The following is a 17,146-nucleotide window of genomic DNA, read 5'->3' as shown; positions in this document are numbered from 1 at the left end:
CCTGTTGCTCACTTCTTTGCAGGTTTAAAGACAAGAGGCAGTAGTCTGATGGATTGGTCTCTGTTCACCACCATCACAGCAAATGACAGGGGCTTGAGTAAGACAGTATTGGGTGAGACAGGAGTAGAGACAGAATGCAGAGGGGCTGGGAGTGCTCTCTATGATTCTCATGCAAAGGTTTCATTAAAACAATCTTAATCCCTTCAGTCTCCCAGTGACAGGTTAGGCACCTTATAGGCCCTGTCTTTTAAAGTCCAACTCTCTCTCTCAGCATTGCCACACTGAGAACTGAGCCCTTGTGGCCAAATTATATCCAATAGTGGAACCTGGATGTTGGTATTGCTACAATTAAAATTGGGACATTTACATTCCTTCTATTTTATATTATTCTTTTACAATCACAATTGATCTCCCACAATGGCCACACTTTGTAAAAATAAAAGATTATATTTCAAATAAATTTAAGATGAAAGGGTCCAATCATTAGGGGTGATGGTGGTTTTGTCAATACATTTTTTATTAATGTGCAATGAAAATCAGTATTATTTTCCCTAAGTATAGCAATACTAAAAAATTCATGTTTCCTTTTGTGTCAATCAACACACTTTGCTGCCATATAACAGTAAAATTACATGCATCCCTGAATTTTTTTCATTAACTAAATCACAGTGGTATATGGTCCAATTACAAACAAAATTCACTTGAAAACAAGACACAGTCTAGTCAAATGGTTCACAGGTTAAGGTCCCTGCTGCCAACTAGGAAGACATGAGTTCGTTTCCTGAACACCAAAGACGGAATGAAAGAATAAACTCTTGCAACTTGCCTTCTGACCTCTGAAACCATGCATCTGTGCACATACAAATACTCAAATATAAATGAACCAACAAAACTAAAGTGAGTCTTAAATGATAATCATTGACCTAAAATGAAGGAAATCTTCCCCAGAAATAAAACTGGATGTGCTAGATGACTGATTTTGTACTTTACTTGACTGCTCACACTTCTCCATATTATAAGACCAACTCCCTTAACTCCTTTCACCCAGTTTCATGGTACATGAGGAAAAAGCCTCAGTCACAGGTCTGGAGAGAAGGACAACTAACTGTTGTACACTGGCTACTCTTCCACTGGACTAGGGTTTAGTTCCCAACACCCATAAGGTGGCTAACAACCATCCATAACTCCAGTTACAGGGGATTTGACTCCCTCTTCTTACTTCCATGGAAATTGCATCAAACAGGTGCCCTTATATACAGGCAGGCAAGGCATTTATACACATAATATAAAAATAAATTAAATAATAAAAAGACTGTGTTACCATACTGTCTAAGAGAAAACAGTGGTGCTTGATAGATGGCTCTTTGTTCAAGAGCACCAACAGTTCTTTCAGAAGATGTAGGTTCAATTCCCAGCATTCACCAGTGGCTAACAAATTTCTGTAACTCCAGTTCCAGGGGAATCTGATACCACTGGCATTGCACGAGATGGATGCACTTGCACACATGCAGGCAACTGAGTCATATACATGGAATTAAAAAAAACAATAAGAGAAAACAGTGGAGCATCTCTTCCTAAGGTTTCTATCCAAAGACAGCATCATGTCTCTCTCCTCTGCCTTCACCAGCATCTTTAGAGATGATAATTGCTGTGCAGGGTGGTAGAAGTTGAGTCTCCTACTCTTTGCCATCAGCTTCCTTAAAAGTTCAGGATGGGGGAGAAATAAAAACCAGAATCTAAATTCACAAAGTTGCATGGATAGTCTTCTTGGAATTTGAAGAGACTATATTGAGTTTAGATACGAGGATAAGAGGAAATCCACAGCAGTCTTACAAATGCTGGTTCTTCTGATGGCCCCTCTGCTCTGAAATCTAAAGGATCCACAATAAAATAACATAGTCAAAAACTATAAAGCAAATACACAACATCATGGCAAGAGGTGTACTGGGCAGCATAAGCATCCATAATACAATTTGGTCACAAAGTATGGTAGTTTCTACTGCATCAGCACATTAGCATTTTCTCTCCATCATTATTATATATTCAGCATGAGGTTATTCACCACAAAACCCTCTTTGTACTACCTGAGAGCTGGCAATTCTTCAGTTTTTATTTTGCTTTAGAAATGATCCTTGAATTTTAAAAAATGTGTGCTATCCTTTGTGTATTTATTAATCACCACAAAACCTACAAAAAGCTTCATCCCACTTCTCATGTACCATTTGAAAAATGCCATTTTATCTGTAAGAAATGCCGCATATGTGACTTAAACTCTTTCACTCTAATTTGAACAAAATGGCAATTTTCAGTCAATGTTGGAATAAAAAAAATACTGCTGCATCTATCTTCCATGTCATCTATCTTTGAACTGTCATCCTTCCTTCTTCCACCTGGGATCCTTAACTTGATAAATGCTCCTTCCTGAACACTGCTGGTGTATGAAGCCTGACCATGTGTCAGTGTCACTGCACTGACGGCTTCATGAAGGGGTCCAATTCCTGCTTGGGCTTATCTGGGAAGAACTGCAGATGACAGTTAGTTGTCTTTGGTGAAGGCCAGGGCCCTGTGTATCCTATGGAGAAGGGCGGCTGGTGCAGCTCTAACACTTGTTGAAAGAACTGGCCCACTTTCTGATACTTCTGTCCACTCACCTGCTTCCAGAATGAACTGATTGGGACTGTGCTGCCCACATCCTTAGTGAAGTACTTGACTCCTTCCCCCTTGCTCTCCACCCCCTGCAGGTTCAGAGTGGTGGTGAGGGGAATGTTCAGGGTCAGAAAGAAGTTCATGCCCTCCCTCTCCCCCCTTTCTGCCATGTTCTTGTACTGTTCCAGGGTGCCAGATGTGTTAGAAAGTGCTGGACACGTTACACTGCAGCAGCCACAGGTGGCCAGTCATGTGGTTTATCAATGGGATCCAGGCCTTCATGGGCTTGGAGATGAAGACCTCCCTGAGGTAGTCTTGTGACCTGCAGTTTCTTAGCAAGAAGCACAGGGTCTGGACTAGGATGTTATCGACTAGAATGCTTCCAGCCAGTACAGGGCTTACACAGTGTTGGCTCAGGCCCTGACATATTTTTGGATACAAGCTTACAGGAGTTGTGGATCTTCATGTCCGTGAACTGGGGCTAGGATGGGTCCTTACTGGTGCAAGTAGTAGTTCTCAGAGCCTTGGAGTCCCAGTACAAAACATGGCTTGTTTCTACATCTGTCCTTCAGGACGAGTGAAATCTTGTTCAGCACTGAGGCCTCCCTACCGGACCTGAGGCTGATGGAGAAGTTGAGGCTAAAGCTCATAATAGTTTGTGTCCCAGGGAAGTCAGTGCTGTGGCAGTGCCTAGATGCCCTGGACACAGCTACAGGATTCTAGGTGACTGCCACCAGCATTCAGCTAGCCATAGAAGTTGGGGCATGCTGCTATGCAGGACATCATGGAGCTGTCCTCCCCACTGTGCTGCCTGTTCTGCAAACCAAGCCTCAGCTTAGGGACAATAGCCTCAGAGTGCCCCATCATAGGGCAACATCACTACCTGGAACTGGATGCTGAGCAGGCTTAGGCAGCCTGGCCACAGAATGGAGCAGTGGGCTGGGTGCCAGGGTCACATTTGCCAACAGTTTCTCCTTTGAGTGTGCTGCTGAAGAGGCCAAGGGCCTGCAGCTGCAGAGCTCTCCATAGCCCTCCTGTCCTGATGACTGATGACAGCACCTCATCCCTCAGCAAGACCTCCTGGTTCTATCCCAGAGTCACATACCTTGGGCCTCTGAGACAACGTCCTGTACACACCCTGCACTTACGCAACCCGATAGAAGCACCCCATGGGACTCGAATTAGATCTCACTGGCAAAAGTCTTTGGCTTCCTGGTGTTTCCCTCAATGGTTATTTCAATGATTATCTTTTTACTTCCCAGGCCTTCCAGCTCTGAGTGCTGTTTCTCTGGAATCAAAACTGAGAAGTTCATTAGGTTGTGTGTGAGCTGCCTTCCCAGGCCCACATTTAATTATTCTTATTATTTAACAATGAAACATTAATTGTTCATTTAAAAAATTATTAATTTTATCTACAGCAATACAATACACCCTTTAAAGAACCCTATAAAGGATGATTTGATAGAGTTCTCAATAGAAGAAGAAAAGGGGAAATTTTCAGGTTACCAACCCCTGGCTCTGGAAATTTTTCTTAAATCACTTTTTATAAATAGTTCAAAGTCACAAATGTTTAAGAAATTTTTTTCAAATATAACCTAAAACTGAGCATAGAGTTTTACATTGGTCATGGAAATCTTAAACTCAGAGAAGGTGAGATGTCAATAGAACCAACGTGTCTGCTTTGAACAGTGAGAGTCAAGGAAGGGGCCTGGGGCTCAAGTGCATTAATCCATGAGGCTGACACATGGACTGAGGGCACAGCTGCTGCAATCCAACAGATGAAGCCATTACAGGTGACATTTCCCTCTACAGTGATACTTATTTAAGAAGGTGGAGGTCAATAGAAAGAATATTTGCTACATCACTCCAATGTGTCATCATTAGCTGCATTAACACCACAGCGGTATCCAATTCTTTAAGAGAAGTATAAAACATAACTCTGTTTCGTCACTATTATTTAAATCTTGATGTTAAAAATAACAAATGTTAAAAATCTTTATTACAGAATTTATTCATTGCTTGATTGCCTCTTGTCAAATAAATTCATAAAAATATTTACATTGTTACAATATGTTAGAGTCCAGGTCTTCAGCAACCCTCCCCCAGTCTAGTAAAGCCTCACAATAGAGGACCCCAAGGGCCTCTTGAAAATAGAACTTGAGTCAGCAGCTACTGATGAGGCCACGAGGAGACAGTTTCAACATACTTGGTTTCCCCCAGATAAGTTTAGAAGATAAACTGGCCCCTGAACCCGTGACCTGATTGCTGTAAGACCTGTCTCAGCTTCCCCCGATAAGTTTCACAATGTATAGACCCTGCTTTCCCCCAAAACTGTTTGAATTATTTTTCTTGCTTTCCACATTCCCTAACCCCCTATAAAAGCCTCCAGCCATTCAGGCATTCCTTACCCCCGAGTTGAGGGATGGCCCCTGTGCTTTCCAACTGCAACAAACTGCTTTACCTGAGCCCTTCATGTCTGGGCACTTCTTTCCCAATTTATCTAACATGATACCAGGATACCCATCATTGAAAGTTCCCGAGAAAGGACACTGGCCAGACCAGCCACTGGCTACCAGGCATTCTTTGACCACCACTGATGCGGCTTTGAGGTACTCTCTCTTTTTCTTCTTCTCTCTCCCTATCTATCTCCCTTCCCTCTTTCCTGACTCTCTCTCTCACACCTCTCATCTCCCTCTCGCAGCCTTTGTCCCCTTTACTTTCTGTTTGAATTGGGGTCATTCCTGGACCCAATGCATGGCAACTGGGCAGCACTGGTTCCCACAACAGTTGAGCACCCAGCACTGTTACTGTGTCCACCTAAGCCCATCAGTGGGAAGATCTCCCCACCCATTGCTCTCGAATCCTTTCTCTTAGGGGCCTCTTGGTCCCGGTGACTGGTCCTTGTAAGGAACACAGACCCCTTCCAGTTTGCTAAAAGTTTTCCAAAATGCCCAGGGAGCCCGGGGTTCCTAGAGACCCTAGCAGCCTACTACCTATGCAGGGAGTGCAGGCTTTTGGTCTTGGGTCTTGTTGTATCTCTGTGTAAAACTTTGGACTTTGGCTTTGTGGATCAGAGTCTCTCTTCCTTTTTCTACCCCCCTCTTCTTTCCTTGTACTTTGTCTCCCTCTACTGGCTGGCTGTGCCCAAGGACTCCCTGAACCCTAAAATCACAACCATGCATCAGAAAGCACCTCCAGTGTGTTCCCCTTCTCCCCTGTAATGAGGTCCAAAGCCTATGGGTTTTGAAGAACTACTGACGCCAAGGAGGTGAGTTGTTGCAGTAATTTGAGGGTCTTGGATGTTCTATGACTGCTGCATTTAGGTCTGCAGAAAGCTGTTGGTAAGAGAAAAGACTATGTCCCGATCTTCCAGAGGCCAATCCTGTAGCTGCTATGGAGGCAGTGAGGTGACTTTCATTGTGACTGGTAGGAAGATGGACCTTTTCTGTAAACTGTGCTGGGGTAATAAAAAGGACACTACTTCACTTTCTGTATAGGCAGTAAGGTCAGGGACTAACGTAACCGGAACACAGGGGCCAGGGTGTTGGCTAAGAGACATACAGGTATATAGGGTTGTGTCACAATGGAAGTAATGTCCAGGTAGAAGGGAGTAAGTTTTTGAGATTGTACAGTTTTTTAAGAGATTTAGCTAGGAGCTGCAGACACACCTCATCTCTCATGTATGATCCACACAGTAGCCACAACTGGCCAAGTTTTGGAAAATAAAAGACTGTAGAGTATATAATAGGACTCCTATATGGAACCTTACCCACCCAGTGACCATTGCAGAAAAGGAGGCGGAAAAATTGGAAGAGCCAGGGCTGGTTCATGAACGTAAGGTGGTGGAGGCTTCCAGGCCACTGGGGGCTTGCTGGTGTGAGCCTGTGGCAGCAGTGGCATCAAAAGCAGGACCCATGTAAGCTCAATTAAACAAGTGCCCAAAGGGGAGGTGAGAAATAGTTGGCCAGCCAGCACTAGATTGAGACCTGTTTGAGACTGATTGCTGCTGGGTGAGGGAAAGTATGACCTTCATGTGACCACTGGATGGACTGACAAGACTCCAGTGGATGCATTTACATTGAGGAACAATTGGGTACAAACACTCAACATTTGTGGTGGAATGCATAGTGTTCAGTGGGGGGATGGGGGAGCCATGGATGGGGGAGGGTGTTTGGATTTGAGTGGGAAATGTTCTATAAAATTTTAAAGAGTAATAAAAAAGGAGCAAAAAAACCCCCCAAAAACAAGGTTCAGGCCAGCATTGGGAGACACCTGTATGCCAGCAGTCAACATGCTCTGAGGGGGAAAGGAAGACTGTCATAGAGGATAAGGGGTCCCATGAGCAAGAAGGGTTGATAGTGGTGGAAATGTTGAACAGAGGAACAGCTGTAACCTAGGGTCATAAGGGAGTGCTCAGACAAAGCAGGCAGCATAGTTGTTATGTTGTGTTATTTAAGAAAGAGGAGTGTAGGGTTAAGGTTAGAAATCCAGGATGTGAGACTATGTAGGAGTGCAGATGGAGTTAGTGCTGATAGAGACAGGAGTTAGACAGGAGGTCCTTGACTCTCTTGGAAGAAAGGATGGTTAGTTTCTGTCCAAAAGCAAGCTTCTGTACTTCCTGGGCCAGGAGGGCTGCCAAGGCAAGGGCACACAAACATGAATGTCAGCCCTGATGGAAGTGTTCAACTGTTTAGCTACATAGGCTACAGATAGGGAAAACAAAGTGTCCCTTCATCTGACTCCCAGAGCCAGTCCCCTTTTTTCTGTTGTACATAAGGTGAAGGGATGGCTGAGGTCTGGAGGATCCAGGGCCGGAGTTTCCAGGAGGGCATCTCATAAACAGGAAAAGGTAGCAGCCACTTCAGGCACTGAGTCTAATGGCTCGTGAGGGTCCCCTTGGCAGCATCAAAGAGGGGCTTAGAGAGAAGGGCAAAGTTGGGGATTCATGTTCAGAAGAATTCAGCAAAGTTGACGAATGACAGGATTTCATTTCAAGTGGTAGGTGGGGCAAGGGAGCTAAGGTATCCCCTGCGATCTAGGGATGAGTTGGCAGGAGGTGGTGGTGAGGAGAGAGCCAAAGTATTCTACCTGGGTGAGAGGGAGGTGGACTTTAGTTGAAGAGACACTATATGCCTTAGAACAAGGAAGCTAAGGAAGGAGTTTGTGTGTAACTTGGACAGGTAAAGGGAGGGGGAGCAGAGAAGATCATCTAGGTATTTCAGCAACACACTAGGTGAGAGGTTCAGGGAGAGGAGATCAGTAACGAGAGCTCAGCCAAAGAGCTCGGGGGTTATCTCTAATCCCCTGGGGTAGAAAAGTCCAGGTGAACTGGGAGGCAGAGTGAGTGTCAGGATCCTCCCAAGTGAAAGCAACGAGGTTGTAGGAGTCTGGGCATAAGGGTATAGAGAGGAAGGCATCCTGAGTCTAGGACAGTGAAATGAGTGGTGGAGGAAGGGATGAGTAAAAGGAGAGTCTATGGGTTAGGGACTCCGGAGTGGACAGGGAGAACAGCAGCATTAAGAAGGCAAAGATTCCACACCAGTTCATAGGTGCCATCTGGCTTGATGACAGGGAAGATGGGAGTGTCACAGGGAGATTGTGTATGATGTAGGAGGCCTGCTTTGAGGAGGCAAGTAATAATAGTTTTGAGTCCTACAGGCTGCTTGATTGAAATGGGATATTGGGGTCGGCAGGGGCAGGTAGTGTGGTCTTTAATGTGACATGGATAGGTGTGTGATGAGAGGTCAAAGCAGGTGAAGAGGTGCCCCATAGTTGGGGGTTGACTGCAGAGGCAGGAAGAGGAGGGTTGGATTCAGTTACAAGGGAGGTAGCATGGTGAGAATGACAATGGTGGGGAGTGGGGAACTAAAGAGAGGGAGTTTTTGCATGAGGTCCCAACCTAAAGAGGGCTGGAAAGGTGGGCATCACAAGGAAGGAGTTGGAAGGGCAACATCCCAGAACACACGAGGGAGTGGTGCAGTGACATGGGGAGGATGGGGGGAGCATCCACACCACCACAGAGACTGCTTAAGGGAACTTTCTGCCAGAGTAGGATGGCAAGATCTCCCAAGTGGAAGAATTGGATCAGCCTACCTGCCACCTGGACTATGACCCTGGACTCCTTCACAGAGTTGTGGAGAGAACTGCAAGGAGCTGAGTTCTCAGGGCACCTTCAATCTTTGACCCCAGGCCCAGTTAGTCACCAAGAGGCTTCTATGGAGTTTGGAGGGAAGGGGCTGGCCTACCTTGAAGAGGCAATGAGGGACAGTCAAGTTTCCAGTGTCCTCTGAGTCCACAGTCGGGACAGGGTCCCTCTGGCAGTGGAGAGGGGAAGGCTTTGGACCAGTGACTGGTGTCACACCTGAAGCATGGTCCTGGCTGCAGTCATTGCTGCCCTGGAGTCTTCTTTGGAGGAACCCAGAGGGCTGCAGCCAGTAGGTAGCACTTTGGTGATCCCAAGCTGCCCTATTGGTCAGTTCCTGGTCCTTTGGGCCTTTAAAAACTTTAAATGTCTCTTCCATCAGGTCTGCCTGGGGGCTCTGAGGGCCCCTTTCAAGGAGCTGGATCTTCAAGGAGCTCAATATCTGAGCTACGAAGTGGGAGTTGAGAACTAGAATGACTTCTGGACAGTTAGGGTCGAAGCACACCTGCTGAAGGAGTTTCTCAGTCAGTCATCCCAGAAACTATGCCAGGTTTTCAGCAGAGCCCTGGGCAATGGTGCACAGTCTGTCAAAATAAATTACCTTGTGAGCAGCCTGGATGAAGTCTGCTAGGAGGAAGACAGCCATTTGTCCCTTGCTATTGTACCAGGGGAAAGGAGGTTGGGGTCACCAGCAGTGGAGGAGAGGGACCTGGTACCCAGCTGGGGTCTGCTCTAGGGACTGCTGCCTCCACAGCATAAGTACAGTCTGTAACATGAACCTGGTCAGCATGGGCCTGAGCAGCAACTCAGACACATTCTGGCTCATCAGGGGTTAAAGTAGTGCATGCCAGGTAAAATCATAGTTTTGGGTAAGGTAGTGACATTCTTCAGTGTAGCTAACCTGATCAGTGGAGAAGGAACCCAAGTCCTGTTCAGTTTGGAGAGATCAAACAGTAAAAGGATATGGATGGGAAAAATTTGTCTCCCCAGCCACACAGAGGGAAGAGTCTATCATATTGCCCATTGATGCCAGGACCTAATATCTAGCATGCTGAACAAAGGGAGAGAAGGAGGAAGACGGGGATGAAGCAGGCTGGTCAGTAGGAGTGGGGACCTGAGCCGGAGGGGGGGTGGGCTGGGGCTGTAGGCAGGTCCAAATTGTCAGTGTCTTGAGAGTCAAGAGGAGACTGTAGGGCAGGGACTGGGCTTGAATAGAATCTGGTGGGTGTGGCAAGCTGTGCAGATGGAGGACAGAGACCTGAGGGTAAATACAGATGGGATATAGCATACCTCAGACTACTTTCTTGAGTGATGGCAGAAGTGGTCAAAATCAGCCAAGCTGTGTTACAGCAAAAAATTAAACGTCGAGGCATATCGCCTTGGAGTCCCAGAGGTTGCAAATTCTTAAGGAGATAGGCCAGGGGAGTGATGGGGAACGAGGAAGAATAATTGCACCATGAGGAGGAGAAAAGACAAGCTGCAGGAGGAAGAAAGAGGCATGGAAATGGGGGAGTGTCTCAGGTACCAACAAGAGAAGCCAAAGTGTGTCTCCTAAGACTCAGGACACTGGAGAGTCACATGTCCCAGGATGGAGAGAAGGTGTCCCTTGTCAAGCCAGGCATGCCTTTCTGCTTTCTAGAGAGAGCAAAGCCTGAGATCAGGCCAACCCAAGTGGGGACACTTACTGGAGGAGGAACCAAGGGCAAAGGAAGGAGGAAGTAGGACGTCCAGGGCCGGCACCGGGTGGGTAGTCTGAGGACCTCAGAGGGTTTGGACAGCAGCTCAGTGGTCAGGTCAAGGAAGGAGGGCCAGAGTTCTGGAAACGGGGCTGGGGTGCCTCCTTCCCTGGGTTTCAGCACCAGCTTTTAGGTTTGTGAATAGACCAGGACCACTGGAGACCTCTCTGAGGTGAGAAAAGGAGAAATTTATTTGGCTATCCAAGTTGATGGACTGCTCCTGTGGGAGAAAGGGAACAGGGGTTTCTTGTCACAGGAGGCTGGATTTTAAAGGATTTTTTTTTCTTTTGTGGGTAGGGGTGGTGGGACTGGAGCAGGAGGGGTGGGGAGGGTGTGTGTGTGTGTGTGTGTGTGTGTGTGTGTGTGTGTGAGTCAGTAGCAGGTGCATTGGTTGGGGGCAATTTCAGTTAGTTCTCAATTTTTTGTTTGGCTGCAATGGAAAATTGCTGTTATGATCAGAGTTTATTGTTAAAGTAAAATCAGCTGATTATTGAGAAACTAGGATGGTCTAGTTTCTCTTTCCCAGAATGCTGCTCACCTGGCTGTGATCACCGTGTTGCTGGTCAGTAGTGACTCCCTCTTGGGCCCCAGTTAGACCTCATACTTAAATACTTAAATATTATAATGTCTTTGTCATGAATCCAGGACAAACTTGACTAAGTCCCCAAATCTTGTCTGATGTCTGGTCTTTCTGTGTTCCAGCTTCAAGCTTCTCTGTGTAAGAAGTTTCTTCCATTTCTCTGTCCTCTAGGTCCTGGGATTTATATAGCTCAGGAGGCTTTAAAAAGCACAGGGTTTAGACATCCAGTCAAAACACACAATATTTCGGGAACCGTAACTTTCCCAAGGGGTCATTTTCTTTTCTCAGAGTACAATTCCTTGTCTATCAATGTTAGTGTGATTCTTATAGGCAGATGAAAATATTTGGCAGAGAGAGCAGAGCCATCTTTGGCAGAAAGACCGGAATGAGGATTTAGACCTTAGAAAAGGGAATAAGCCAGTCAGTGATCACTAAGTCCAAGTAGCCCTAGGCACCAGCCAGGTAGTCCTATGCTGAGTGCTCCATATCAGACTCTCTGTCAGAGTTCCTCCCCTTTGCACTGCTTGGGAGTTGCTTCCTAGGTGTCAAGATAAATAAGATTAAGCTGTAAGTATCATTAAAAGTCATCGTTTTCCATCTTTCTTTCCTATTTTTTTCATTGACAGTGTTTGCTCTCATGAAATCTTTTAACAGTCTGAATGCATTCATTGTTTTTCTTCTACATTTAATAAATTTTCTTCCCTCTTTAAAGGGATATGATTTTCCAGGCAATGCAAGCCACTGAGTTTGTTTCTTAGTTGTCTTCTCAAAACTCTATATACTCCCTCTAGTCATGAAACAGTCAGGTGTTGCAGGAAATGGCATCTTAATTCAAAGGAACTCATGCTTGGTCTTTCCAGATTTATGAATTTCTCCTTGAAAACCTCAGAAGGAGCCAAGCTTACAGTGAAACAGGGGAAGGAGAATGCTAAAGATATGAGGTACTTATCTAGGCCTCTGTGTTATCTGTGCATGGGGTCATAGGGTGAGATGTTCCCCTTGCAATGTACTGATAGTCTGCAGAGTTGCTGCCAAGACACATTTCAGTCAACTCCTATGGTTTTCCTTTGTATTTCCATGGTCAGTTTTGGATTGATGAGAATAATTTTGCAGATCTGAACCAGTAAGAATGTGTTATGTTCCATAGTTCTCAAATGCAGCATATGTATGTTGTCCAAGGGCTCCTGGCTTCTTTTAGATTCTATCCAGGAAATGAAACAAGTCTCATAACAAAATACTTTCGAGTTCCACCCATGTGCTTTTCAGCTGAATCTAACACAGATATTCTTCGTTTCCCTAGATTACATCTTTACAAACAATAAGCAAAACACATCTTTCTCCCTCATATTTTCCAGCCATTGTACCTGTTCTTTTGAAAACTCTTTAGTTCCTTGCCCCAATTTTAAATTAGGTTGTTTGTGGGCTTGGTGTTTAACTTTTTGAGTTCTTTCTGTATTCCTGAAACTAGCCCTCTGTTAGCTATATAACTGGTCAAGACGTTTTTCCATTCTTTCTGCTGGATGTTCACTTGAATGATATTGTCCCTTGCTATACAGAAGCTTTTTCATTTCATGAGGTCCCATTTGTCGATCAGTGGTAAAAATGGCTGGGCTCTCAGGGGTCCTATTGAAAATTCTTTTCCTGGCCTGCAATTTGACACATATTTTCTACTTTCTATATTTAGACCATCAGGGCTAATGTTGAGATCCCCAGTGCTTTCACGGTTGAGTTTCCCAATGCTTTCAGAATTGAGTTTTAGGCAGGGTGAGAGAGAAGGCTCTAGATTCATTCTCCTATGTGTAGCTCTCCACTTTGACCAGGAACATGCTATTTCTTCTCTAATGTGTATTTTGGCCTCTTTGCCAAAAAGCATATGGCTAGATTTTGGGGGACCCTGCTGCTAAGGTTACAGTCCACCATGTCCGGATTGCTCTAAGGGGCTCGGCACTATATGGAAGGACTCCCTTTCTCAGCAGGGGTCTCCTGCTCTCTGCCTGACTTACCTGGAAAGTGCCACCAAGCACGGATGCCTGACCTTATTTGGAACATGACCTTTGGCATAGTTACCTGCAATAAAACTGCCCCCAGGTTTTTTCTATATGATAATTAGGCATTGCCCTATAGTCAGACGATAGGATCCCCCTACCACATGTAAATAAAGAATATTATGAGCACCTATCAGCTGAAGCTTTGGCTGCTGCCTCCACACTATATTTTCCCTGACCCCCACTGAATAAATGGAGCTGTTTCACTGAATCTGACTCCCCGGAAGGTCTTTTCCATCATGCTCACTGGCCATCCTGACTTCGTTCATCACTTCTGCTCCCTTTGTCCTCGTGAATTGGTGGCCAACAGCCCTTGAGGGGAGGGAGAGACCCACAGCTAGGGACTGGAGAAATGGCTCACCGGCTAAGAGCACTGGGTGCTACTGTAGAGGACCCAGGTTCAGACAACTTAAACAGTAATATCATTTTTCACAAATATTCTCTTGAACCAGGTAAATGTTTTCATACTGGTTGCAGTTTGGATATTAAATTTTGCACAATGTCTCATATGGCACTATTGGAAAGGGATTGAAGGAATTTCAGTCTAGTACATACGTGGCCCTAAATAGGCTCCTGGGATCTCAGTGCCTTAGGCCTCCAGTCTGACATCATGTGAGCACTTTCCCCAGCCTTCTGTTCCTGTCATTCCTTCAAAACTCAGGAAACAAAGTCAAGAATCAACAAATGGGACCTCATTAAACTAAAAAGCTTCTGTACATCAAAAGAAGCAACCAAGGAAGTGAAGAGAAAACCCACAGAGTGGGAGAAAAATCTTCACCAGCAGCAATCTGACAGAGGTTTAACAACCAGAATATATAATGAACTCAAAAAACAAAGACTCAAGAAAGGAAGTAACCCAATTAACAGATGGACTAAGGGGCTGAAAAGAGAGTTCTCAAAAGAAGAAATGAAGATGGCCAAGAAGCACCTTAAAAGGTGTTCAACATCATTAGTAATTAGGGAAATGCAAATTAAAACCATTTTAAGGTTTCATCTTACCCAAGTCAGATAGGCTAAGATCAAGAGAACAAATGATACCAAATGTTGGAGAGGATGTGGGGAAATGGGAACACTCATACACTGCTGGTGGGATTGCAAACTTGTTCAACCCCTATGGAAAGCAGTGTGGAGAACTCAAAAAGCTATAAATGAGCCTACCATTTGACGCAGTTATACCACTCCTTGGCATATACCCAAAGAACTCATTCTATTGCAGAGACACTTGTACATCCATGTTTATTGCTGCTCTTTTCACAATAGCTGAGAAGCAACCAAAGTGTCCCTCAGCTGATGAACAGATAATGTGCAGGTAAATGGATGGAACTAGAAACTGTTATAGTAAGTGAAGTAGCAGACTCAGAAAAAAACAAAAGACATATGTTCTCCCTCATATGTAGATCCTAACACCAAATCCTTATAAGTGAGTATGTATGTATCCAGACATAAGTACAGGAACCAGGATAATGAAAAGGAACCAGGGAGGTAAAGGAAAATAAAGAACCTGAAAGATAAGAACAGTAGGAAACAGGTATTACTAAGGGAAATATGGATAAAAATGGGGTTATTTTAATGTGAGGGCAGGAGGGAGGCTTATACAAAGAACCCTGGTGATAAAGGGAAAGAAGCAACTCAAGATAAGTTGGACCATAGGAGAAGGGTATTATTAAGGGAAAAATGGGAAAATGGGGGCATTTTAAATGGGGAAACTGTGGATGAAGGGTTAGACAATGAGAGCGATGAATAATGCCTAGCTAGGTTTTTAAAAAATAGAGGGAACCATATTAGTCCAACAACCTACTGACAAATTATAATACAGCTAGCTCAAGGACCATAATATATGTCTAGTCAAGGTTTATCCGAGAAGGTTTGGCTTTTTCCCAAGCTTTATCTATATAGCACAGGGTAAATAAAAATACCAGACTGCAATAACTCACTTTCCTGGATATTTAACAGCCATACTTTGAGGCCTATACTAATCTGGTCAGAGGGAATTAAAGGAGAGATTTTGTTCCTTGCCCTCCGTGATTGACTAAGTTCCAGGGGACCATGGAACATCCCTCCAAATGTCCTGAAACTGTGGTAAGTCGCCGGTCCTCTTGATCAGGAGGCCATGGAGACCCAACCAGATGGACTTGAACCAGGTTCCAGTCTACAAAGAGGAGAGGCAACACAGAGGAAACATTTCCTCCATGCTTCCAGGGGAAGCCACCCATGGTGGAGCAGGACCTTTGACTTATCTTCACATAGATGGAATTGGTAAAACAATGGATCCAGGGGCTCCTTCAAAGTCCATGTGACCTCTGAGGAGCAGATCTTGAAACAACCTTAAGAGCAACAATAAATTGGTTAATCAGGGCCAACTGTATGGTCTTAAACACCCAAAAGGAAAGTAAAACCAAAGATTAAAGTGATCAGTATAATTCTTTAAGAGTCCATGTGTATAGCTAAAGGCTACATAACAAGAAACAATGCAAGACAGGAGATACCTTCCTTTGAGTTGTTGGCCAGGGTGACCTAAGAGATTCCTAGACATTACCCAGCAGACAACTGTGAAAATGAACAGCAGACCCCAATCTTATCTGAAGGATTCTTGGCAACTGATTGCTGCTAGATGAGGAAGAGCTTATTTTCCTAAAACAAGGAATTCTAGATAAGCTGACTAGACTCAGAGGGTGGACTAGCACTGGGGAATGGTCGGGGGCACTGACAACACAGTATACAAAACAGGATGACAGAGTATAGGGCTCCAGTTGTGGGGGGAGGAACCTATGGGAGGGTACCATTTGGGATGCAGTTATAAAGATGAATAAGATAGTTTGAGATGTTCTGTATGAAAATCAAATAAAATAAATCAATAAATAAATAATTCAAAATCAAAATGGGAGGGAGCCATTTGGGATTCAGGTATAAAGATTAATAAGATTAAAGATTAAGATTAAAATAAAAAAATCAATCAATAAAAAATGAGTTATATTTGAGGAAGAAGCATGAAAATTTCTTCATGTTAATTAGTAGATATAAAAAACATTACTGCTCTGACCCCCACAGGCTTCTCTCCAGGGTAAGTCCATTGTGCCCTCGGCACCTTGACTCCCCCAGCCTCATTCACCCTTGCATTTCCATGCTGGTCTCTTCTCCTAGTTTGGGTCCTGTCCCATTCCTTATCTTGGGGCCCCAGACACCTTGGAACCACTACTGCTTCCTGATCCTCTTCATGCAGACCAACTCAGGGCCTTCTCTGGTCCCCCAGAGGGCTGTGTCTGGCCCTGGCACTGCCCTCACCTCCCTCTGCTTCTCTGGGCCTGCACCACCCACCAGCCTCTTTCCAGGATGCTGGGGCTGACCTTTCCTCTTCCTGATCCTTTGCATCCAGACCAAGCCCACTCCTCAGTGCAGTCCCCAGGAGACCTTGGGGCCACTTCCCACGCCCATCTGTCTTTGCATCTCTAGGTGTCAAGGCCATCATCTGCCCTAGACTAGCATTTTTCCTGGGTCTGGCTCCTGGGCCAGTCCAGCCCCCAAATTACTGAGGACAAAATCTTTCCTGGAGGGATCCAGAACTTAGGGGAAAGCCTGAGAGCATCTGATCCTCATCTGACTTGGGCCTCTGTGGGAACTCCTGAACACAAAAGCAATCTGGCCACTCCAATATAAAATGAAGAGAGAGAACCAGAAGATTAAAAGAGCCAGGTTTTCATGCCCCCAAACTAAACCACAAATATAAATAAAGTTCAAAAAAAGCAGCAGACCTAAACTTGAAGGCTTGATTCTCATACAAGAATCAGAAACTACAAAAGAAATCCACATGGCAAAATCACAGGGAAAAAATAACATGAAAAAACAAAATAATATATCGCCACCAAATACAAATAGTCTTCTAGAGGAGTACAATAAGAACACCCTAGAGATAATGCAGGACATGGATCTCAAAATAACAATTATAAACATGATAAAAGTAGTCAGTGAATTTAAAGAACACACAAACAAAGAAATCAAA

Source organism: Nannospalax galili, unplaced genomic scaffold, assembly GCF_000622305.1.
Source record: "Nannospalax galili isolate Female #2095 unplaced genomic scaffold, S.galili_v1.0 scaffold1365, whole genome shotgun sequence".
Taxonomy (NCBI): Eukaryota; Metazoa; Chordata; class Mammalia; order Rodentia; family Spalacidae; genus Nannospalax; species Nannospalax galili.
The sequence above is the reverse complement of the archived record's forward strand: the minus strand, read 5'-3'. Positions refer to the sequence as shown.